This window comes from Silene latifolia, chromosome 6 (genome assembly GCF_048544455.1).
Source record: "Silene latifolia isolate original U9 population chromosome 6, ASM4854445v1, whole genome shotgun sequence".
Classification (NCBI taxonomy): Eukaryota; Viridiplantae; Streptophyta; class Magnoliopsida; order Caryophyllales; family Caryophyllaceae; genus Silene; species Silene latifolia.
This window is the reverse complement of record NC_133531.1, coordinates 99,859,886-99,884,576: the sequence shown is the minus strand read 5'-3', so window position 1 is coordinate 99,884,576 and position 24,691 is coordinate 99,859,886.

The following is a 24,691-nucleotide window of genomic DNA, read 5'->3' as shown; positions in this document are numbered from 1 at the left end:
CGGGAACAGCAACACTGTGCGCCTCTTCAAAGGGACGCGACTCATGCTGCGCCTCTTCCTCGGCTTGATTTCTGTGATTTTCCGCGTTGGATCTTTCCTAATTCCGTGCCGCATAATTTCCTATTCCTATGGGTTATTATTTTGGTATAAACATGGAAATTGCCATATTTCGTGTTTCCTAATTCCGCGGGCACGTATTTCGAGACGACGTCGACATTTTTGCCATTTTACCACACTTGCATCATTTTCATTTTAGGAAATAATTTTCATTTTTAATGTAATTCATTTTAAGAAGTAACTAATTTAATTCATTTCAAAATTTATATTTATTTATATTTCTTTCACTTCTTTTTTAATCATTTCATTTCCAACTTATAGGTTTCTGTTTTTTTTTTCTTTTTTAGGGGTAACCCTCCCTACCGTCCGGTCATTTCCGGCAAAAATTTTTGCATTTTTGCGTGCTTTTGAGTCATCCGTTTTGCGCTAATTCAGACCATGTGTGTATACAAATGTATGTTTTGCGTGATTTCTATGTAAATTTCGGCAGCATGACGGCGTAAACCGTCATCTACCAAACCTGTTCAAAGCTAACCTGCAGATACAAGCAACACAACCCAGCAGCAAAGGCACTCAGGCCATCTTATATACAACCAAAAAGGGAAATGTACAACAAACTGGGGGCTCTCGCCCCAAACAAAGTCCAAAATGTTCGAAATCAAGGTCCAAAATGTACAAATGTGCAAGATATAGGCAAAAACTAAACAAAGCTACTGCTGGTCGCCCTCCAGCTCTGCAACTCTTGCCGCAAGAGCTGCAATCTCGGCGTCTCGAACCTCGAGCTCCCTCAACAAGCGAGCTGTCTCCTCCCGAGACTGAGCCAACTCTCGCTCCACTCACGGTCCCCCTGTAAACAACAAAATTGGCTCATGTCAATCATTTCAGGCAATTACAAGAAAAGTTGGAAAATCAAAACTCAAAAAACAAAATAGGCACAAGGTTCATACCTGACGGCCTCGACTGCCGACAAGCGCCTCGACGGCAGTAGCTCGCAGCCGGTTGGCCACCCTCCACAACGCCACGAACCGAGACGGCGCAACCTGCATTTTCAAAAAGAAGTTCTCACTAATTGAATAAACTCAATCAAATGTATTCTTACACAAAAAGTTATGCAAATTAGAGGCTCACCCTCCGAATCAGATGCTGCCAATCGCCCAAGCCAGCATCCGTCACAGCCACGTCAAAGTCACGTAGCTCGGAGATCATCGTCCTCCCGGTCGCGTCAGTGTACTCGAGGGTCTCGGGGTACTCTGGGGGCTCGATGCCCGCCGCCTCAACCTCCTGCAAAGTCAAATATTTCTCATTAGTCGATGATCATTCATCATAGTTCTCAAAATCAAGAATAAAGGAGAGTAAAGATGCTCACCACTACCGGCCAGTACGCTAACCTCCCGTAGAGGAACGCCGAGTAGTCCTCGCCAGGAAGAAGGAGGGCATCACCACTAGCGCCAGCCAAGTCCGCCTCCCTCTCAGCCTCAGAAGGCTCCCTGAACATCGTCCTGGGAGGATCGATGGGAACCGTCAACACATCCCGAGAGCACTGACGAGCCAAACGCTCGCCCAAGTACCACACAGGACCCATCGACGTCCTCAACAGTAGCCGACTCGAGCTCCTAGGTTCAAGGACCTCAGCCACAAAAGGAGGCGCGTCAGCGTACTCCGCCCAAGGCCTGGGCACCCACTGGGACAAGATAAACAAAGGAATCATTCTTATGATCAATTTAAAAAGCAATGAAGAAGCAAATGAATATAAGTGAGATGCTTACGCTGTCTAGCTGAAGAGCGTTCACGTCCCGCCGGTAGACACCTTGAGAAGAACGCTTGCTCTTCGTCCTGCACATCACCCAATCCCTCACCACGGGATAGGCCTTCTCCAGCGGCTCTGTCCTCTTGGGCGCGAGGCCCGGAAAGTAGGAGTACACCCACTCCTGTAAAGCAAGATAGTCAATAACGATCTTTCATGATTTGGCAAAGAAAGGAATTGATTTTGGTCTAAATGAAGGTTCATACCTCCAGCAGTAGTCCAGGTCCGACAGCGCCAGGAGAAGTCCCCTTCTCCATCAACTCCGGACGAACCATGGCCCTCATGAAGCGGATGAGGACCGCAAAACCAAGAAAGATGACCCGGTCCCAACGCCCTAGGGAGCTCGGGTCGAAAGGAAGGGAAGAAGCCGTCGACGTGACCTCTCTCCCTTGTCTCCGAGGTAAATCGAAGACAGAAACCACGAGCCATAAACGAACCCTCCGCTCACCAGACGGGGAGGAGGAGCCGTCTCCCTCCCGTCAATCGTCACCAGCGCCGGGATCTTTCCCGCAAAGTTGTCTCGAACGTAGGAGCTGGGCACCAAACCCGGCACTGTGACAGCCCTCGGCGACAAGTTCCAGCCGATCAACCTCCTAGCCTCGGCCGAGTCCACCCTCATGGTAGTCTCCGGCCACTCCACAGCCTCAGACCCGCACGACAGACCAGAAATCATGCCGTAGTCCTCCAGAGTGACTCCCACCTCACCAAAAGACATGTGAAAAGTGGAAGTCGTATCCCAGAATCGGTCCAAGAAAGCGCGGACCAGGCTAAGGTTAGCCCGCAGCTTCCTCTTCGCGATATCCCTCCAGGCCTGCACCAAAGCACCGAACGCTTCGCGCTCGATCATGGCGCGCTCCTCTGCCGAAAGCCGCTCGTAGCACTCCATCGCTGTCGTGTAACCCGAGAACGACCTAATGTTCCTGGCCTCCTATTCTGATTCGAAACAGAAGCTATCTTTAGTTTTTGAAAGAAAATTGGAAGAGATGTGAGCAAATGAATGAAAGAAGATGGGTGATGAGTAGTGAATTCCTATTTACCAAGCTCTTCACCGTCCTGTAGGACAGGTGACCCTCTGCAGCCCAAAGTAGGTGCCTGCTCTCCTAAGTCTCAGCCCACGCGGGAGCTCCTCTCAGTTGACGACCTCCTCGTCCAATGTTGGCCCGTCTCGGGGCCTCCTCCTCCTCAACAGCCTCCTCCTCATGGATCTCGTCCCCAGCAGCCATCACCGCGGCGGTGAAGGCCTGCTCTAAAGCCTCCTTGACAACAGCAGTATATATCTCCATGGGAACTCTCCCAGCAGTATAAACCTCATCACCTGCAACATTAAAGCAAATTTAGGCCGCGTCACGTGACGACGAGCCTTAGTTAAGGGATTTTCGAGCCTTCGGAAGCCCTGAAATCGCTCTTTCTCGCCATCTTTGGCCATATTCTCACAAACCCGATCACTCATGTGGTAATTTGGGTCAAGTCAAGCCTAATTTGAAGCCTAGTTCTGGGTACAAGTCAAAATTTCGGCAGCATTTCGTTATAACGGCGATTACGCCCTAGAAAAGTGTCCTGAAAAAGCTATCACAAACCAAAATTCCGAGATTATAGGAAGTTTACCCATCATCCAAGGATCCCAAATATCAAGTTTCATCAGAAATGGACAATCCTAAGGCTATTTTCGAAGCAATTTACGGTTTAGCTGTGAAACCGTCTCAAATTCACTCAAATGCTCAAAACTCAACGAAAATTCGAAACAAATACATGGTTATGTTCCTCATATTACCAATTACTCGTTTCTAATACCCATTTCACAAGGCAAATGCATTTGGGGGAAAAGCCCCAAATTTTCGATCAGATTGGGTCATAAACCCTAATTTTTCGATCCAAAATTGAACAAATATGGAAGATTAATGCAAGAATAAGACACATACCTCGATTAGTCATGATTAATGTGAGCTTTCGGATCAAACCTTGGCGGAAATGGTTAGGATTTGAGAGAGTTTTGTGCGAATTTGTGTTTCGAAACAAATGAAACAATCCCTCTGTTTATCGCGTTTTTACGCAGAAAATACACCCTTGGGAATAGACGCAGCAGGCGCTGCGCCTCTTCCAAGAGACGCAGCTCTTGCCGCGCCTCTTCCTGGTGTTCCCTCCTTACGAGTTTTCAAAAATTCGTTATGAGTTCGTTATTTGTGGGCCCATCTATGGTGCGCCTCTTCCCCGATGCTATTTTATCCTTTTGGTCCGTTTGACGATTATTTTTCGTTCCGACCCGTATTTCTAAGCCAGCAAGTAGACTATTGCACGTTATTTATCGCTTCCAAGACATTTGCTTGTCGCAACGAGCATTTATTCCTTTACAGGTGTTTCGACACGCCTTCATTATATTTCCCCAACGAGAGTAAGCGGATGGACTTTCCCTCTCGAGACATGGAGATTAATTCCCGAGTATGTTTCCCAACGAGAGTAAGTGGATAGACTTTCCCTCTCGAGACATGGAGATCAACATCAGCTCCTATTTCTTCTGAAGTTTGTTTGAAGCTGAACACAAACAGATTTCTCCCAGCAGTTCCCGACTGTGTCCTGCTGTCTTTCCTCATCATTTTATAATTCTTCAGACACCAAGTTATCTCCAGGCCAAAGAGTTTCGCCGAAGCGTCTTCAGTCCCGTTTCGTCCAGAAGTCTCAGGTATGATTTCTTCTTATGGCTGGCGAGCCTCCTTACGTAGTCTAATGGACTTTAAACGACCCTCCCCGATAGTCGACAGACTCTAAAATGTTCCCGACGACAGGTCCTTGGCTTAGACCCCTTGAGTCGCCTCGCGTCGCCATAGTCGTCAGGTTGTAATCTTCGATTGACTTGATGGCTATACTTTGACTTTCGCCTTGTCCAAGCCTCAGTCAAAGTGGGGGCTCTGTAGATACCTCATTTCTGCACCTCTCGCAAACCACCCGGTGATAATTGGGCCGCATGTTTGGTACGCGGAACGATTTGTGACAGTTTGTAAGTTTATCGTCAAGTGATTGCTCAAATATTAATGTCTACCTCTTAGTTGTCATCTACGCGCCAATACGGTCGTTTTGACAGTAATTAGAGTACATTTGGAGTCCGGGCCTAAAACCGTCTTCATTTTCTGATAACCGTTAAATCCCGAGTCAGAATGTTCTGGAATGTTCCGGATATTTCTATTCCATATTTCACAAATCTTTATTCTTTGGTAAACAATTTCCCGTAATATTTACACAAAATATTAAGGAAAACCCGAATTATCCCTTTATTCCATAATTTAAACACGGAAATCTTTCTTCCGCGGGAGGAAACCACTTGGGAACAGACGCAGCAGGTGCTGCGCCTCTTCCAAGAGACGCAGTGACTGTTGCGCCTCTTCCCAGGTCCTTTTCTGCGTAATTTTCGTTTCTTTTTCATATCTTTCTGAGATTCACTTCCAAAGACTCTCCTAAACCCTAATTCCTTCACGTGATTAGTATAAATAGGAGCCTTCGCTCCTCATATTTCTCACGCGAGTGTCCGCCCTTCTCTTCTCCATTTGCATTCTAGACCTTTGTTCTTACTTTTTGGCGTCTACGTGCTTGAACATTCGACCACGTAAGCTCGGATCCTTCTGAGTACCAGCCTCATTTGCATGACCGACCAATTTGACCAACTCCACATCAATCAACTTAATTAATCTATTCGTTTTCCTCTTACGAGGGCACTTTCATTACATTCTAGTCGAGCATCACTAAGTGTAAACTTAGTTCATCTCGTTTCGTCAAACATGTAAGTCTGAGGGTGTAAATCTCTCTTTTATTATTGTTATTTACCTTTTTGTATCATCAATGTAAGGTTTATGTCGAAAATACCTCTTAAATCCGATTTCTAAAACCATGTTTTAAAACCCTATTTTACGGATTTTCAGAAGACAAACCGTCGAGAAAGGACGCAGCAACTGCTGCGTCTCTTCGAAGGAGCGCAGTTCCTGCTGCGCCTCTTCGTGAGGCTGCCGCAGTTCCTGCTTCCTTTCTTCTTCCTTCGTCCTCTGTTAATTTGTTTGCTTTTATTCGTTTTTCGTTTGTTCTTGTTAATTCTTCGATATAATCATCACTAATTTCACATGTATATTATTTGTCATTCATTCACATATAATTCGTCATTAAAATCCGACTTAAATCCCTTATAATCCATATTTGCGGGTTTTCGTCATTAAACTCAATTCGGGTTTTAGAGGTTCGATTCAATCAATATTGAGTCTCTGGAATTCGTCGTTGACATATTTGCACCTGTTATTCATTGTTTGTTCATCACATTCATTATTAATTTGTCATTAATTCATCATGTTTAGTCTATTTCATTCACCCATGTCATTAATTAATCGTTCATCCATGTAAATAATTCGTCTTAAATCTGTCTCATCCATGTTTTATTGTTTTTATGACTTTAATCACATGTAAATAACCCATTAATCACTTCCATCCGAGTAAATATATTAATCGATCTTTAAATTTACCAATTAATATTAACGATTTGCAGTTCCGGCTTCACAGCCAGAATTCACCCTTGGAGACGCAGAATCGGCAAGCGCGCCTCTTCAAAGGGCGCGATCTCTTGCGCTGTTCAGTTGAGTTGAGTTCGTCCGAACTCCGTTGTTGCTTGACCAAGTTTAATTAGCTTACGTATAATTAACTATTAATCGTATTATCACTTTCTGTTTTGTTCGTTAAATTCATTCCTTTATTCTTTTTTTTTCTCAAATTATCCGTTTTAAAGGTATTTTCGACATAAATCGCCTATTCCATTGTAATTATTGTAATTTTCATTATTGTAATTTTATTTATCATATTTCTTGTATCATTTGTATGCCTTCACATGTAATTGAACATTAAATCCTACTTCGACATTAATTGTATGCTAAATTACGTGTTAACCGACTTAGCCTTATTCTCACATGTTAGGATTAAAACTTGGATGTTGCATTGCATGCATATAATCGACGATATATCAAGTATAAATGATGTCCCTAATCATTAGTAGAGGCCGCTATCGAGGCGGGCGGGATTAGGTGTTCGATCAAAAGAGCTTCCTAATACGTACCCTCACCCCTTACTCCAGATCTCTGTGAACATCCATGTTCATTGACATCCACGAGAGTCATTCTAGACATAGAATGCTAAGGGTAACGATCGCTTGGTGTTCATGTCTTTACTTTGTGTCTTGACATGGCACGAGGTATTCGAACGGTTCCAATTTCCCATAAAAATTGGTGGCGACTCCAACAAAATGCAAACGCTTGTTCTCTTCCTCCCAAGCGCCCCCGTGGGCCCCCTGCTGTCCACACAGGACCAAAGAGGCGCGAGCTACTTGGCGATAGGAAGCAGCTCTCCCTTTTTCTGAAAAACGCGCTGATTGTTTCGTATAAATAGTGATGTTTGTGCTTCATTGTTTCATCATCCGAAACACGAAAAACATCTCTACAAAACCTCTTATTCTTCCACAAAAATATTTCATGGATGCCTTTGAGAATGCGTTGCGACATTGGTGCCGGGATTTGTCGCCTCCCGAAAAATATCAACTCATTTGCATGGGAGTTGGTCAATTGTTGGTGCTCCGTCAAGTCAAGGTGCAATCCTCATTTCTCGAAGCATGTTCTCGGTTTTGGGATTCGAAACATCACGTTTTTGTTTTCCCGAAAGGTGAAATTTTTCCTCTTGCCGAAGAAGTTGGAGCCATTGGTGGGTGGCCGGGTTGTGTTCCGGTGCTTCCTCTGACTCGGTTGTGTTATAAGGAAAAATTCCGTTCCATGTTGGGCTTGCCAACAAGCCAAGTCAACTTCCTCCTTGCTCCTCATGGTGTGGATATGTTTGCTCTTATCAACATCTTCTCAAACCGATTGGATGCCAATGTTTCGGAGGTGCCTTGTCCATGTATATCTCTTTGTTGATGCTTTGAAGAAGAAGGGGCCAAAATGCTTTGGTAGCATGACCTTCGTGCACATAGTCGAGCAAATGGAGCATGGTAGAGATCCATCATGGTTGGTGCTTGGCGAGATCATCCAAGCCTTGAACAAAAAGGGCTCTTGTGGAGAAGCTCCCTCGTTTGGATCTCCAAGGATCCACCAAGTGTGGCTATTGGTGAGGCTAAGGAATGTAGAGCCTTCGGTTGATTCTTCTTCTTATTCCTTTCGCCACCTTACTATGAGGAAGAAGTTGTACTCGGATAGTTTTGCTTCCACCGAGGCCTATTGGGCCGCAAGATTGGCGGAGGAGGGTGGTCCTCATATCCGTTGGGTGGCGCCATGGTGGCACTTGAGGTCCTTCATGGGGTTGCCCGCTTCGGGTGCTAGTCCTCGTTCTTTGATGGTGGTGGGTTTGAAGGTTGCTTCCTTCATTTATCCCAAAAGGCTCACGAGGCAAATGGGGCGTCAACAAAAGGTGCCCGCTCAAGATACCCTTGTCCAAGAGAGTGTTTTCCGGAACTCCGAGCTTGTGGAGGTCTTCGAAAGATGGTCGGCCACTCGGCCGCTTTGGGAGGTGCCAGACCCCGTTGCCACGATATGGGTGACTCCCGCTTATGTCAAGTGGTCAAGAGCTTCATCCTTGGAGGAGAGTTCCAAATCACGTAAGGACGAGGTTGTTGACTTGAAATATCGAGAGGTTGGCAAGGCCAACCGTGACTTCTTTGAGGATTATGTTGATGGAGTTAGCCCGGATGTGATGAGGCCACCAAAGAGGAGAAACTCGGGTCCCAAAAATGTAGTGGGCCGTGCATGGGCTCATTTTGGGCCGAACATGGGGTCCTGCAATAGACCGGAGGCCGTCGCCGTTGTAGATCCGTTGAGGATCCGTTCTGAGGAGGAAGTCCATGCTAGGCGGGCCAATAGGAAGAACAAGGGGAAGATGTACCTCGAGGGAAAAGGCAAGGGTAGAATGGAAGAATGAAGACCTCCATTACCCACTTTATTATTATGTTGTATTAGCGTTGTGAGTTTTTATTATGTTGTACTAGCTATGTTTTGTGTGTTTTGTGCTAGTTTTACTATGTGAGGTGTTTTAGTCGACACCTTAGCTTTGACAAGTTGTAGACTCGTTGAGCTTTATTTGTTGTTGAAATTGTAATCCCTCCCATTATTAATTAAATAAGAGGATTGCTCGTGTCAAAATTGTGAATGCTTGTTTCTTCCATCCATTTTGTAAAGGCAATTCGGTTTGAATCGTCCTAAACATTTGCACTTGGGAAAGTGGGATTTTTGTAGGAAGGGAGAAAGGCTTCTTTTTTGTATTTTGTGGGGAAAGGGAATGTTCTTTCCTTTCTTCTTTTTTTGATGGGGATGTTTTTTTTTTTTTATTATGGGGATGTTTTTTTTATTATGGGGATGGTTGTATCCTTCTTGTGTAAGAAAGGACTGCCTACGTATCCACCTGAAGAGGTGAAATCAAACCATGATCTTAGTTTGAAATGTTTTGTAAATTTGATTGGGTTTTGTTGTTGTATCCCTCATGTATAAGAGGGACTGCCTACGTATCCACCTGAAGAGGTGAAATCAAACCATGCTCGTAGTTCAGGGGTTTTTTGTTTAGTGCAAATGGATGTTGCCTTTGACAGATCAAAGGGCATTCGAAACGGGTAAGGTGCCGCAACTTAGACTCGATAAAACATACAATGTCAAATCAGAATGCGTTGAGGAACTTGACTTGAAAAGGGTTAAGGTGGTTGCTAGTTGTAGGGTTAGGTCGTTGGTTGCTACGGTTCAAGGGTAGTATTTCTTGAGTTGGTCTAGGTTGGTCGGGTTTGTAAAATCCTCCCCTTCTAGGTCACTCAGTCTCACTGCGCCCCCTGAAAGTATTTTCTTGACCAGGTATGGCCCGACCCAGTTGGGTTTGAACTTCCCCCTCAGATCGATGGGTAACGGTGCTCGAACCGACTTGAGGACCAAGTTGCCTTCCTTGATGTTCCTGGGTTTAACCTTCTTATTGAATGCCCGTTGTATACGTCGTTGGTATAGCTGGACGTTGTGTAGGGCGTTGAGCCGCCACTCGTCTAGAAGTGTGAGTTGTTCATACCTTCGACGGGTCCATTCCGCCTCAGGAACTTGACTCTCCAGTAGGATGCATAGAGAAGGGACCTCTAACTCTACCGGTTGAACCGCCTCCATACCGTATGCTAGGTAGAAGGGTGTGGCGCCTGTTGGTGTTCGAATGGAGGTTCGGTATCCCCAGATTGCGAATGGGAGTTTGCTCGGTCAATCGCGGTAGTTGTCTTGCATTTTCTTGATAATGATGACAAGAGTTTTGTTAGCTGCCTCCACTGCTCCGTTGGTTTGGGGATGGTAGGGGGATGATCGATGTCGTTTGATCTTGTATTTGTCCAGCAAGGTTTGTGTTTCCGCCCGAAAGTGAGAGCCTTGATAGCTGATGATTTCATGGGGTACCCCATATCTGCAGATGATGTTGTTTTGGATGAACTTGGCCACTTGTTTGGCGGTCAAGACTGCATATGACTGCGCTTCTACCCATTTGGTGAAATAGTCGATGGCGACAAGGTCGAAGCAATGCCCCTTGGTGCCTATCGGGTTGACTTTCCCGATGATGTCGATGCCCCAGGTTGAGAAAGGCCAGGGTGATGTCATGGTGTATAAAAGGGATGGCGGTATGTGTTGTATGTTGGCGAAGATTTGGCAATTGTGGCAATGTTTGACGTAGTTACGGCAATCGGCTTCCATGGTGGTCCAATAGTATCCTAGCCGCATGATCTTTGGGGTAAGCATCATTGCGTTCATGTGAGGGCCACATTCTCCGTCATGGACCTCTCCCATGACCTTTTTGGCTTTGTGATGGTCGATGCAAAGGAGGAGAATCCCTTGGGGTGTTCTTTTGTATAGTTGGTCTTGGTTCATCACGAATTATGATGCAAGTAAACGGATGGCTCTTTTTCCTCTTGGATCAGAGTTAGGAGGGAATTCGTTTTTGGTTTTGTAGTTGAGGATGGCTTGGTACCAGGGTTCGACATGGCTTTCCTCGTCGTTGTTGATGGCACAGATGTGAGCTGGCTCGCTCCTTCTCTCGACACATAGGGGCATTGACGTCACGTAGTCAGGTATATTGACAAGCGCGACAAGTTTTGCCAGTGCATCAGCAAATTGATTTTCCTCTCGTGGCAAGTGGAAGTAGTCGACTTGGTCGAAGAACCCGGCCTCTTGATTGATTTTCGCTCGGTAGGGAGCTAAACTGTCACTTCAGATTTTCCTTGATCCGGACACCTGATTGATGATGAGCGAGGAATCGTCGTGGACCCTCAGTCTCTTGATGCCAAGTGTGATGGCTGCTTGTAGGCCGATGAGGCATGCTTCATATTCAGCGGCATTGTTGGTGACGGCAAAGTCTAGCTTGACCGAGATCGGAACATGTTCTCCCTCTGGTGATATTAGAAGGATTCCTACCCTGAAGCCTCTTAGGTTAGATGCGCCGTCGAAGTATAGGTCCCATGCGTCGGTGTCGGCACAAAGGATGTCCTCGTCAGAAAGTGACCATGTGTCGGTCGTTGGATTGTCGTTGACTGGATTTTCTGCTAGGAAATCGGCGACTGCCCTTCCCTTGATAACCTTGAGGAGTACAAACTTGAGATCAAACTCGGACAGCATGAGTGTCCACCTAGACAGCCTTCCGTTTAGTACGGGTTTTTCGAAGATGTACTTGACCGGGTCCATCTTGGAATAGATGTGGACCGTGTAGCTGAGCATGTAATGTCGCAGCTACTTTGTTGACCATAGTAGGGCAAGGCATGTCTTTTCCAGTTGGGTGTACCTTGTCTCGTACTCAATGAAATTTTTGCTGATGTAGTAGATGGCTCGTTCTTCACCCTTGACTGTTTGTGCTAGCATTGCTCCCATGGCTGTGGTGGTGACAGTCAGGTATAGGGATAAAGGAATCCCTTGTTGAGGTGGCATGAGAACAGGAGGTTTGGATAGGATCTCCTTTATCCTGTCGAAGGCCTTTTGGCAGTCGTCGTCCCAATCGGTGTGATCGGAGGCGCGAAGTTTCTTGAATATTGGTTCACAAATTATGATGAGCTTGGCTATGAAGCGGCTGATGTATTGAACCTAACCGAGAAATCCCCGAATCTCCTTCTCGTTCTTAGGCCGTGGCAGTTGTTGAAGGGCTTTGATTTTGGTTGGATCAATCTCAATGCCTCTTTTGCTGACAATATGTCCCAAGAGTTTTCCAGAGGTGACCCCGAATGCACACTTCTGAGGATTTAGTCTCATGTTATATTTGCGCAGACGAGCGAAGAATTTCCGGAGGGTGTTGATGTGGCCATCCCGTTCTCTTGACTTGACAATCATGTCATCGACGTATACCTCTACTTCCTTGTGCATCATATCATGTAGGAGAGTGGTAGCGGTTCTTTGATAGGTAGCCCCGACATTGATGAGGCCGAAGGACATGACCGTGTAGCAATATGTATCGCACTGTGTAGTGAATGCAGTCTTGTGCATATCTTCCTCAGCCATTTTGATCTGGTTGTACCCAGCATACCCGTCCATGAATGATAGGAGGGCATGCTCGGCGGTGTTGTCCACCATAATGTCAACATGTGGCAAAGGGAAGTCGTCCTTTGGACTCGCCTTATTCAGGTCCCTGAAGTCGACGCAAACCTGAATTCTCCCGTCTTTCTTCGGCACGGGAACAATGTTGGCCACCCAGTCAGAGTATTCCGACACTTTGATGAAACCGGCCTTGAACTGTTTATCCACTCCTTTTTTGATTTTAAGGGCCCATTCAGGACGCATTCGGCGCAGTTTTTGCTTCACGGGTTTAGCTCCGGGCTTAATGGGTATCCGGTGCTCGGCAATTTCCCTGTCGATCCCAGGCATATCTCTGTAGGACCAGGCGAATACGTCCTTGTATTCGTGTAGGAGGTCAACGTACTGTTGTCTTTTCGAGGGGTCAAGGGTTGTCCTTATCCTAAGTTCTTGAGGTGTGTTGTCGGTTCCTACGTTAATAGATTCGGTCTCCTCAATGATGGGGGTCCCGGTTTCCCGTTTGTCAAGTTCTTTGGCTAAGTGAGGTGGGTAGTCACTCAAGTCGAATTCCTCATAGTCATTCAGAATTGCATTGTAGTTAAATTGAGATGAGTCATAAGCAAACTTAGCGTTCATTAAGTTGACACGAGCGAAAAGCACGGAGAGGACAGACATCTCATGGTCAGCCAGAGGCGACACAGCAGAGGAGGTGGCTCCTGGAACAGGCTCCAGTTTGTCCCCTTCCATGGGAGTGGGGATGACCCTAGTTGACTCAGCCTCTGAAGCAGCCACAAGCTTGTGATAAAACAGCAGGAAGGGGACCTTGACTGGGACATCAGGAGTGCTAGGAGCTAAGACAGACTCTGACTCCGACTCAGACTCAGATTCTTCTTCACTTCCCTCTTTGAACATAGGGCCTTCTCCAGTTTTGATCTTGAGAATGCGGCCTTGGCGATCGGTCCACTTGACGGTTTTCCTCCAGCCCTGTGTAGCTTTCTCCGGGTCAATGTCGGAGATCAAGGTGGTGGGGTCAAATTGGTTGTCCCATAGAGCAATATTGATGATGTCTTCATAGTCGAGGTGCTTGATGTTATCCTCTCCAAAGAGAAGTGTGACAGCTTGTCCGTCGAGGCATGAGGATGACTTAGACTCGGTTGATGCAGCTTTGGTGTTGTTGGGGATGAAGTAGCAGTCCTGGAAGACTTCCACACCCGGGTGTCTGACCTCTGCCACGGAGTCATAGATCGGCTCAGGAAATCCATGGTAGAGTTCGGACTCTCCCTCGGGGACAAAGTATCCATTGAGGGTCAAATGATAGGGACGGAGGATAACTCCGTGCTTCTTGCGCTTCCGAACTAGGAGGTTCATCTCCTGGATATCTTCACTGGTAGGTTCATAGCCCAGCCCAAAGGGGATGTTGGGGACCTTAGCCTGTTTCAAGGGAGGTAAGGTGTTCTTCAGCGGATTGAGAGGTAAACCCGGGAAGTAACCCTGGCGCATCAGAATGCGATTGACTGTGAGGTTGGCAAATGGGTCACAATCAAAGGGTGTTGATTCATAAGTTATGGCATTCACAGCTTGTAATCCCCACATTTCGTTGTCATCCTCTTCAATGGCCTGGGAGGCTATTCCCTTTTTCATGACGGCTTTGATCGGGGAAGCAGGGATCGTGATTGTTTTCCCGTTGAAGGGGACCCTGATTTTCTGATGGAGGGTAGAAGTAAACTGCCTTGACGGCGTGAATCCAGGGACGTCCCAGAAGCATGTTGAAGGAGGCGTCGATGTCGACTACCTAAAAACTGGTTTGCCTTTCCAGTGGTCCGGTTGCGACGGTTAGAGTGATAAGCCATGCGACCTTACGACGAGTGCCGTCATAAGCGCGTACTCCTTTATTGGTTGGGACCAAATCAGCTTCTTTGATACCCAGTTTGTGAGCCATTTTGAGGGGGATGACATTCACCGCGGATCCGTCATCCACAAGAACCATAGGCACATTCTTTTTGAGGCACTGCACGGTGATGTATAGGGCCAGGTTATGGTTGGCTCCGAAGGGAGGGATATCTTCGTCAGAGAAGATGACCGGGTTGCTCAAATCAGGGACATCTCTTATCATGTGTGCTACCACCTCTTTCGGGGAGGAGGTAGAGGGCACAGTCAGTTTTCCTAAGGCTTGTAGTAGAGCTTGTCGATGTTCGAAGGACGTGGCAATGAGTTGCCAAATTGAAATTTCGGCTTTTGCTTTCTGCAGTTGTTTGAGGATCGAATTCTCGGGAGCCTTTGGTTGAGTGTCCGTGTCTGGGACAACTTGGTCATTCGTTGTTGGAGCGACCGTTGAATTGTTCGGGTTTTGGTAGGGGTGTCCGGACCGGGTAAGATGACCGATCTCTTTCGCCTGCTTCACTTTCCCTGGGACAATATAGACATCTTCAACATCATCTCTCCAGATACCATTGATTTCGGGATCCTGAGGGTACCTTGGAGGGGTATTCCTCGGTGGGTAGTTTTTGTGAGGGACATTTTTGTGAGGTTAGTTTTTGTGAGGGTAGTTTTTGTGAGGTTGATTATTGTGGGGGTGATTATTGTGAGGTGCGTGCCAGAATGGTCGCAGGAGCAATCCATCCTGGTGAGGGTAGTTTTGGGTGCTTGGGGGACCCTCCCTCGGGCGTGGTGTTGGAAGATTGAAAATCAATCGGCGGTAAGCATCGTCAAGTCGGGTAATCCTTTCGGAGAGACTAGCTATAGCTTCCTCAACTTGTTGGAACATGGCAAGCATAGTCGCGGCACTGAACACAAATATCCCGTCCGAGGCATCCTTCTCAAGGGCATTCACCTCGTCATCAATTGGCAGGATGAGGTGTGAGCAGTCCAAGGTTGGCTCATCATCGGAGATAACATGGATTCCCAAAGGGTTCTTTTTGTTGTTTGGTTTAGTCGGTGGAGGCAAAGGCAATTCTCCTTTTTCGATCATGTCTTGTATGATGTGTTTGAGCTTGAAACAGGTTTCCGTGTCATGACCTTTCCCTTGGTGGTACTGACAGTAGGCATTAGGGTTCCAGAAGCGGGATTTCTTAGCATCAGACGGATCCGGGGTGGGTCCGATCGGTTGTAATTTCCCTTGGTCCATAAGCCTTTTCAGGGCGCTTGCATAAGTTGACCCTATATTGGTGAACACTCTCTGGGGGCGCTCAGCTCTCTTGGCAGTTGGTTGAAGGAGGTTGACCTCATCAATCTTGTTCGTCTGACCATAAAGGCGAGATCCGGTTGAGGTGGATCCATGGAAGCCTCGACCGGTGGTTTTGGCTAGGACGCCCTTTCGGAGGTCGTCTTCAATGCGTGTCCCGAGGATTTGCAGATCCTGGAAGGTCTTGATGTTTTGGTACCTCAGTAAGTTGGCATATACCTGGCGGAGATTGTTGACAAACTTTTCCACCAAAGTTGACTCACTCGGTTTGCTGACCAACTGAGTGCTTACCCTCCTCCAATGGGTTAGGAACTCGGTGAATACCTCCTTGTCATTCTCGGTTAGGACCTCAAGAGTACGGGTATTGGCTTAGATTTCGACATTGTCGGCATATTGCTTAGCAAATTCAACTGCGACCTCATCCCAGGTAGTGAGGTTCTTCGGGTCAAGGGAGTAGTACCATTGGCGAGGGATCGGTTCCAAGGATGATGGAAAGATCCGGGTGAAAAGTTCGTGTTTAACCCCTTTTATGGCCATGTAGTCTTTGAAGGCTCGAATATGATTGAGTGGGTCCTCCACTCCCTTGAATTTGGGCACATCGGTCAGGGTAAAGTTGTCAGGTAGTTGATCCCCAGCAGGTTCAAATCTTCGATTTTTCTTAAGATGGATATTGTTACCCCGGGCTAGGAGTTGTTCTTCCAAGAGCTTGAGCCTTTTCTCAGTTTCAGTCAAAGGCGGAGTGTTGTGCTCTCCAGTTTCCTTGTTTTCCAGGGTGTCGATACGGGTCTCGACACAGTCCAGAGTGACCTTAAGAGCAGTGAGTAGGCTGGCTAGCTGAGCAGTTGTGACATCTTTGTTGTTATCATTGTTGTTGTTGGACGAAGTTGAAGACGAGGCCATGGTTCCGAGGCAGAGAAAACGGCTCACATTACAACTCAATCCGAAACGGCTCAAAGACTGAACGCAGACAACATAAAGGACGGGACAAAGATCAGACTCAACCAGACGAGGGTGACCGTGTGTGGTACCTCGGTGCTGACTCGATTTATGACGTGACGGTGTTGACCGAACTTTTGGCACGCGTCTAACGTAGCGGCGTGACGCCGTTGGACGAGTCTCGTGGTGAGATGACTCATAAGTAAAGACCCATAAGTACGTTTTCTTCAACTCGATAGACACGAGGCGGAATCGAAAATAGAAATTTTCAAAAAGATTCATTCGTCGCTTTATGGACGGCTTCCGAAGATAGGGATCTCCGCAAGTCGGTCAGTTTAAAGGTCGTCTTAAGCTTGTTTGCAAAAGACGGTTTTGAGTTTGAGTCGGCCCGGAAAACAATGTATTGTTTCCCAAGACGGTTTCTGAAATTCAAAATTGTATGTTTTGAAAATCGGGTTTGAAATGTTTGAAAAGGTCTCGGGGACGGTGTATGGTCCTCGGGATCTCGAAAGTGTCTCGAGAAAAGGGTGTGTGCTTTTCTCGGGTTTTGAAAGAGCCATTGTCGTCGCGAAACGGGTTAAAATCCGTGTCTAGACGCGACGATTATAACGGCGTAAAAAGGTGTTTTGAAGTGGTTGTAAAAACCAAGTTTGAAAATCGTCAATAACCGGATTTGAAAATCGTCATTACGACGGCCTAGAAAGGCGTGTTGAAATGGTTATAAAAACCGGGTTTGAAAATCGTTATTACGACGGCCTAGGAAGGCGTGTTGAAATGGTTATAAAAACCGGATTTGAAAATCGTCATTACGACGGCCTAAAAAGGCATGTTGAAATGGTTATAAAAACCGGGTTTGAAAATCGTCATTACGACGGCCTAGGAAGGCGTGTTGAAATGGTTATAAAAACCGGGTTTGAAAATCGTCATTACGACGGCCTAGAAAGGCGTGTTGAAATGGTTATAAAAACCGGGTTTGAAAATCGTCATTACGACGGCCTAGGAAGGCGTGTTGAAATGCAACGGTCAGCAAAAGACCGAGGTTTGAAATGGCCATTATAACGGCGCAAAAAGGTGTTTTTTGAAAGTTTATAAATGACACGGAAGGACTTATGATCACATAGCACATAAGCACTCACAGTTTCATTATATTATGCATAATGCTGACACGGGTTTTGGCTTAAAAGGGTGGGTTACACACCAAGAAATCAAACCCCGATTTGCGAGAGGGATACCAATCCAAACAAAATGTGTAAGGAGGGTGCCCTAGCCTCGTGCTCGAAGGTGATGAAAGCTCTTTGACGAAACAGAAATGTGTATCGTCAATGGCATGCTTGACTCAACCGGGATTCGAAACGCGGGGATGAGAAAACTCACGCCGACGAGACGAGCCAATTGGTCGAAAAGGGTTAGGTTATGGGCCCGGACAAGGAACCCGACCGTGACCGTAATATATATTAATACATTCCAACCAAGACCTCGTTCGAGTCTCATCATCTAGGGATCACAAAGACATAAGTGTCCTAGTTTTGCCCAGCGGAGTCGCCAATCTGTGGACGTGGGCCCACCTACACGCCCAGCCGATCTGTGAACGTACAACGGTCTTTTGAAAGCCACGCTCGACGGCGTAAGAATATGCTTTCGACCGGATCGTTTTAGATCGGTCGGTTTCGTCTCAGCAAGGGTCTCGAAACGATTAGAGATGTTCGGAGTCGTCACCAAACATTTGTGGGATGCTTGGAACCCGTTCGAATCCACTTTATACCTCGGTCAAACGAAGCACAAAGCAGTGTTTGACATAGGTACTAAAGATAAGGAATCGTCCCTCTTTAGCATCCTATCTCTAGAATGACTCTCGTACGCCCTGGATAAGGTCGTCCACTATCCAAAGTTTCTGAGTAAGAGGTGAAGGTACGTATTGGGAAGCCCTTTAATCAGACACCCAATCCCGCCCGCGGTAGCGGCCTCTACGAATCGATCTTGGTTGGTTGAATGCAAAATTTGATAAAACGGTTTAAACGCATGAATGCGCATCCAATAGTTTAAACCTAACATGTGAGAGCTTTCTAAGTCGGTTGATTTAATCCAAGTATCAAATATAAGATGTCGAGTTGGATTTACGGTTGATTTGCATGCAAGACGGAAATTAAACATCCATTTACCAAATTAGGTTTATGGCGCATAACGTAATCCATTTGTCTTAGTAAGCCATTTTGCAAATACGGTTTTTGAATGAGCAAATTAGTCGTCTGATCCGTCCTATATCCGGGTTAGCCGGAGTCGGGATCATCCTAGACCAATGCTGGAAGGGGGACAGACCCTGCATTAGGCAGCCAAAATAGGTGCGAGCCTATTGGCGATGTAAGGGGGTCTCTCCTGGTTTGAAAATAGGAAAAGAAATGGCCTGTTTAGGCGCGGGTCAGTCAACTGTATATGACGTGTTCTGACCATTGAAAAACGTTTATAAAACGTGTTGAAAGATGGGTATTTGAACCCTTTTTGGTTTGAAAGGACCGTTTAGGCCGTATTTGTGTTGATTTAAAGAACGAGACTTGAATAATCGTCATTGTTTTGACGGTAATCGATGCCGGGTTCGACTTTTTAAGCTTGACATGAATAGTTTTGAAAATGAATATGAACTAATTGTTTTAAGTTCATTTGAATATAATTAGTCGATACTCATCATATTACTCGGGCTAAAATCCGACATGGTATGTAGAACCAAGGATGGCTTTGTGTTGGTGACTAATATATTTGTTTTGAAAATGTAAAGAAATGATGAAAGGCTTTAAAATACCTTCCAAAATGTAAAGAAATGAAATAAAAGACTTTAAAATACCTTTTAAATGTAATTAACCAAATATTATCACCGAAACACGGATTAAACCGTCATGGTTTTAAGAACCAAGGGTGAAAAATGTTTTATGGTTAAAACTTGTAGAAAATGGTTTGAAAATACTTGGAATGGTAAAAACCGATTACAAATATGAAAATGAAAATAGAGGAAAAGAAGAGACCAAATACGGATTGGACTTAAGGTTGGGTAGGGTGCTTTAAGCGCGAGCCTACGTGCTATGTAAGTAGCCTCTGCCTCAACTAAAAAGTCCGGTTTTGGCTCATTCTTCCCATGTTTTGGGCCATGTTATGCATGATTTAGCATGTTATAGTCATGAAACAAGTAAAGACATGATAAAAAAGGATTTTTACACCCTCATAGTTACATGCTTGGCTTATGGCGAGAAACCGACGTAAGTGTATCAACTCGTTTGGTCGGAAAAGACTCGGTTTAAAACCGTTTTAGTAAGTAAAAAGAGTGTTTTGTTAAGTTTAGTGATGGTGTAGTGGTCGAAATGGTCGGTCAAGTGATTTAATGCACGATGACGGTACCAAACAATGTGTAAGGCTTGTGTTTACGATCGGTAGGTCGTAAAGACGTGTCGGATTGTGACTTAGGAAGTCGAGTCTAGAATTTTAAGGGAGAAAAGAGGGGGCGGACACTCGCGTAACCTTTAAATGGTTGCATTTGAGGGGTATTTATAGTAAAATGAGTGGTTGTGTGAGTTTTGAGTGACGTGGCCACCTGGGCTGCTCAAAGAGGCGCGAGCCACGTCGCACGTCTTCGAGGTGTCTTGTCGCTTTCACATAAATGCAATCATGATTTATTCTATCCTAGGATTTGTATGCACATGTTTGGTACTTGACCATGCATGATCCCGGGAAATCTTAACATGGAAGCATTTGAATGGTTTTGTTTTTTGTGTTTGACTCGGTTTGACTCGTTGTTGGAGTCGAGAAATGAATTTTGAGTCGGTTTTTGGTCCGGTGTCGGTTTTGACTCTAGTTAGTGTCATTGCGACCCCGTCGTCATGCATTAAAACTCCAGGTAATTTTGAAAAGTTTTGAAATGTTTTATTTTCGAAATCGTTTTAAGTTTTCTGACGTAATGTTGTACACAAACTGTCGATCAAACGCCGCGATTCCAAAGCATGTTGTAGTCCGATAATCATCGGGTGTTTGTTGGAGTCTCAGTAGATACTGGGTATCTACACCATTTTATCTGATAAATGTCACTGGTTAATCTAAGATATGTGACGTAGTCAGGGTTATAGGCCTCTGTTTGGGTTTTTTTACCAAACTTTGACAGGGTTACAAATATGCTAAAACATGGTAAGATATTAGTCACTTTTGAAATGTTACTACTTTGACAAGTGGATGTTCCATATCTATTGTGTTGAATTAAACTGAATACTATAACATATCCTTGTGGTCTGTATACAGTCTGAAATGTGACCACTTTAGTGTAGACTAAATATCTGAGCATGGTTACAACACAGTGTTCAGATATTGTGACATGAGCTAATTAACATCATAACATGTATACTTACACATAGTGACATATGTGTTGTTGTTTAAAATGTGACCACCATAGCTTGAAAATGTACGTATGTGTTGAGTTTTATGAATTTTCTGATGAAATGTGACCACTTGATGGTACAATGAATATCTTAACATGGTTACATAATTGAGTGAATACTATAACATATCCTTGTGGTTTGTATACAGTATGAAATATGACCACTGTAGTGTAGACTAAATATCTGAACATGGTTACATAACAGAGTAGAGATATTGTGACATGAGCTTAACATCATAACATGTATACTTACACATAGTGACATATGTGTTGTTGTTTAAATTGTGACCATCATGGTTACATAATAGAGTGAAGATGTGACATGAACTTAACAGCATAACATATATAATAACACATAATGACATATTATAAAATATTTATTATGTGACCAATTTTTGTTAGAAAATGTAGTTTTATCTGAGTTTCCATAAATCTTAACATGGTGACATATCTTGCTTAACAGTGTGACATATGTGTTGTTGGAAAAGTGACCACCATAGCTCGCTTAATCTGGTGACATCTATGAAAACAAGGGTGACATATTTACTAGTAGTGGAAATGTGATCATCTTAATAATGGTGACATATTCTTTAGTGTTAACATGCGACCATCTTGCATTATAAAATTCATTCTAAAATGGTTACAATGTTATTCTTAGAATGGTAACATCTGTGATATGCCTGTTTAGGGTTATCAGGTGACCATCTTACGTCTGATATGTCTGTGACATACTTTGATTATAAGATGGTAACATCTGTGAGATTAAGATTCTAAAATGGTAACATCTATGACATACTTTTATTCTAACATGATGACATGTGTGGTTGTAACTTGTACACATATTCTTTTACCATCAACCCTGTTTTTGTGCAAGCAGGGGATCTCAAAGTGGCAGCTATTGGGCAAAGCTCGAAAGAGGTGGAGGTTGGCCAAGGCTCAAAGAGAAAGTTAACAGATGGGGCAGTGGCTGGGAAAAAAAAAACGACAGAGAAAGGAAGGAACGTATGTTTACAATCCTTTAAAATCTGTTACCATTTGATTGAGACTGCTTTAACTATTCTTATTCATGCAACCAAGTTAACTGTTTTCTTTAACGACTAATTGATTATATTCGGATATAGGAAATTGAAAGGAGTGGAGGGGCATGGGTCACCAGCTTCCCTACATTATGTCATCAGCCATTTATCGACAGCTCAAAGAAAAGACGTTGAAGATATTGGCTTCGGAGGGCTTCTTGAGTTGAAGGCGTCTAAGTTTATTCATACCATGGTAGATTGGTTGTTGGAGCGATATGATACGCATACTAGGTTGATGTTGTTTAATAGGTTTGTCCACTTCTATATCAGTAAATATGATATCTACGATGTGTTCATGTTGCCGTGTGCGGGGGAGGAAGTGTCGCTGGTTACAGACGATAAGGAGTTAGTGCAGTCTTGGAGAGAGAGGTTCGGTGCGTTGCCGAAGAAAGACATACAATTGGACAAGGTTAGAGGTGAGATGCTACAATTAGTAGAAGGTGGATCAGATTTTAAGAGAATGTTTGTGTTGTTCGCAATGGGATCGTTCTTGTCCCCAACCATTCACAATCGAGTTGACACGAGGTTAATTGGCGCGGTAGAGGATGTGGCTGCCATTCCGAAGATGGACTGGTGCTCTTACGTTCTGGATCGTTTTGACCATTCAGTGGAGTCATGGAAGGACAACGACTCGAAAAGCATTGGGGGATGCCTAATGTTCTTTTAGTTACTCTACTTTCACCGACTGATTTGGAGGGGTGAACCTGCACTGAGTACACTACCCTTGATACAGCATTAGACCTATGACGAACTGAAGAAGCGAGTTAAAGAGGAATGCAAAGCTTACACAGTCCATAGGGGGTTTGGTATAGGGGTGTGGGATCTGAAGACATACCCAGTCTCCATTAATCTGGAAAAGTCATTCTACCGACAGACGGTTGAAATGGTGGTTCCTGAAGTAGTAGCTACCGTGCAAGAAGCAGCTCGTCCGGCCGAGAACAGTATAACTTCAGATGATAAGGGATGTAGGACTGTGTCTTTACCGCTGCCAGATGACCTCCCTACTGACGAGGATCTCCGCCGTATATATAACGACGTAAGTACCAGCACTTGTCTAGCCTTGAAAATCAATTAATACTGTATGATATATGAAGACGACCCTTAATCAACATGTAATGTGTTGAAAACTGAAATTGGTGACATTTTTACTAAAGTTAGTTACATTTTGATTGAAGCTTTAAATTTGACCATCATAGTATGAAATGTGACAGCATGTTGTGTGTCATTTAAAAACTTAAAATGTTGACATTTTGGGTTAGTATTGTTACATTATGATTTACTTTTTAAATGTGACCATAGTTGTTGTGATATGTAGTTGTTTTAGTATGAAATATGACACCATGTTCTGTGTGTTATCAACTCTAAATATGGTTAAAATGTTATGGACTGTTAAAATGGTGACATTGGTGCTTAAGATGGTTACATTGGGAACACATTACTCTAAAGATGGTTACAATCTTTTGGGTGTGTGGAACACTTAATATGGTGACATTGGGATGAAATGTGGTTACATTATCATTTATAACGTGACCCTTGTTTAGTGTAAAATGTGACCATGTGTGTTTAAAACTGTCAATGTCACCATTTTGATAAAAAATGGATACATTCTCGTGGACTGATAAAATGTGACCATCATAGCTGGGATTTGTAGGTGTTGTAGTATTAATTGTGACAGCAAGTGGTATGTGTGTGTAAAACTTAAAATGGTGACATTCTAAGATAAGATGGTTACATTGTGATCTAATGTTAGGATGTGGCAATGGTAGTTGTGATATGCAGTTCTTTTAGTATGAAATGTGTCAGCATGTTATGTGTATATAAAACAAGCATTATATGGTCACATATTGACTAAAGATGGTTACATTCTCATGGACTGTTGACATGTGTCCATCATAGCTGTGATACGTAGGTGTTTGTTGAGAACTTAAAGTGGTGACATTCTGACTAAATGTTGTTACATATTAAGAGGTGAGGTTCATAGAGGTAAAATGTAGCTCTTCATTAAATGTGACATTATATGTATGTGTGTTTTAACATTATATTAGTGTATTCAGGTTGGTTAAATATGCTCATAATCGATATTGGTGAATGTGTAGGCGCGTGTACTGAAGTGGTACCAGTCCAAGAGAAACCAACTGTTGGTATCACGCTTACATCGTGAAATGGTAGCGGATATAACGGCGGATCCTCCCCTGTCTCAGCAGGCGCGGCAACAGCAGCCCGCAGATGTTGGAGAGACGGGAGAAGTAGCAGAGTCGTTGACGCAGAAATTGGATAACGATCCCGTATTCTATGCTGACTTCATTGCCATGCTTGATCAGGTGGACCAGGCTTTGGAAAACGTGGTACTCCCACCATCGTTTGACTTGTGGATAGATGACATTGGCAAACAAGCACCAACCCGCTCGTACGAGCTCAAGTACACTCGTGCTAGAAACTGTGCACCAGGAGGTCCTGTTCTTAATTGCCCTACAAATGTCACCCGCGCCCCGAGCCGTCCAGCAACAAAGCCTGCCGGTAAGAAGAAGTGAAGTAGGGGCACGTAGCTATCGTTTGTTGATAATGATGTATTTTGGGACACCACTTTTGGTCCGTCGTACTGTGAAGGGATTGTTCAATTGTCCTCGTTTTGTAAACAATTTGTGATCTACCGATGTGTAGATTAATTTGGTATTAGTATTATCAGTACTGTAGTACCATTTTGAAGGTGTCAAACACTCC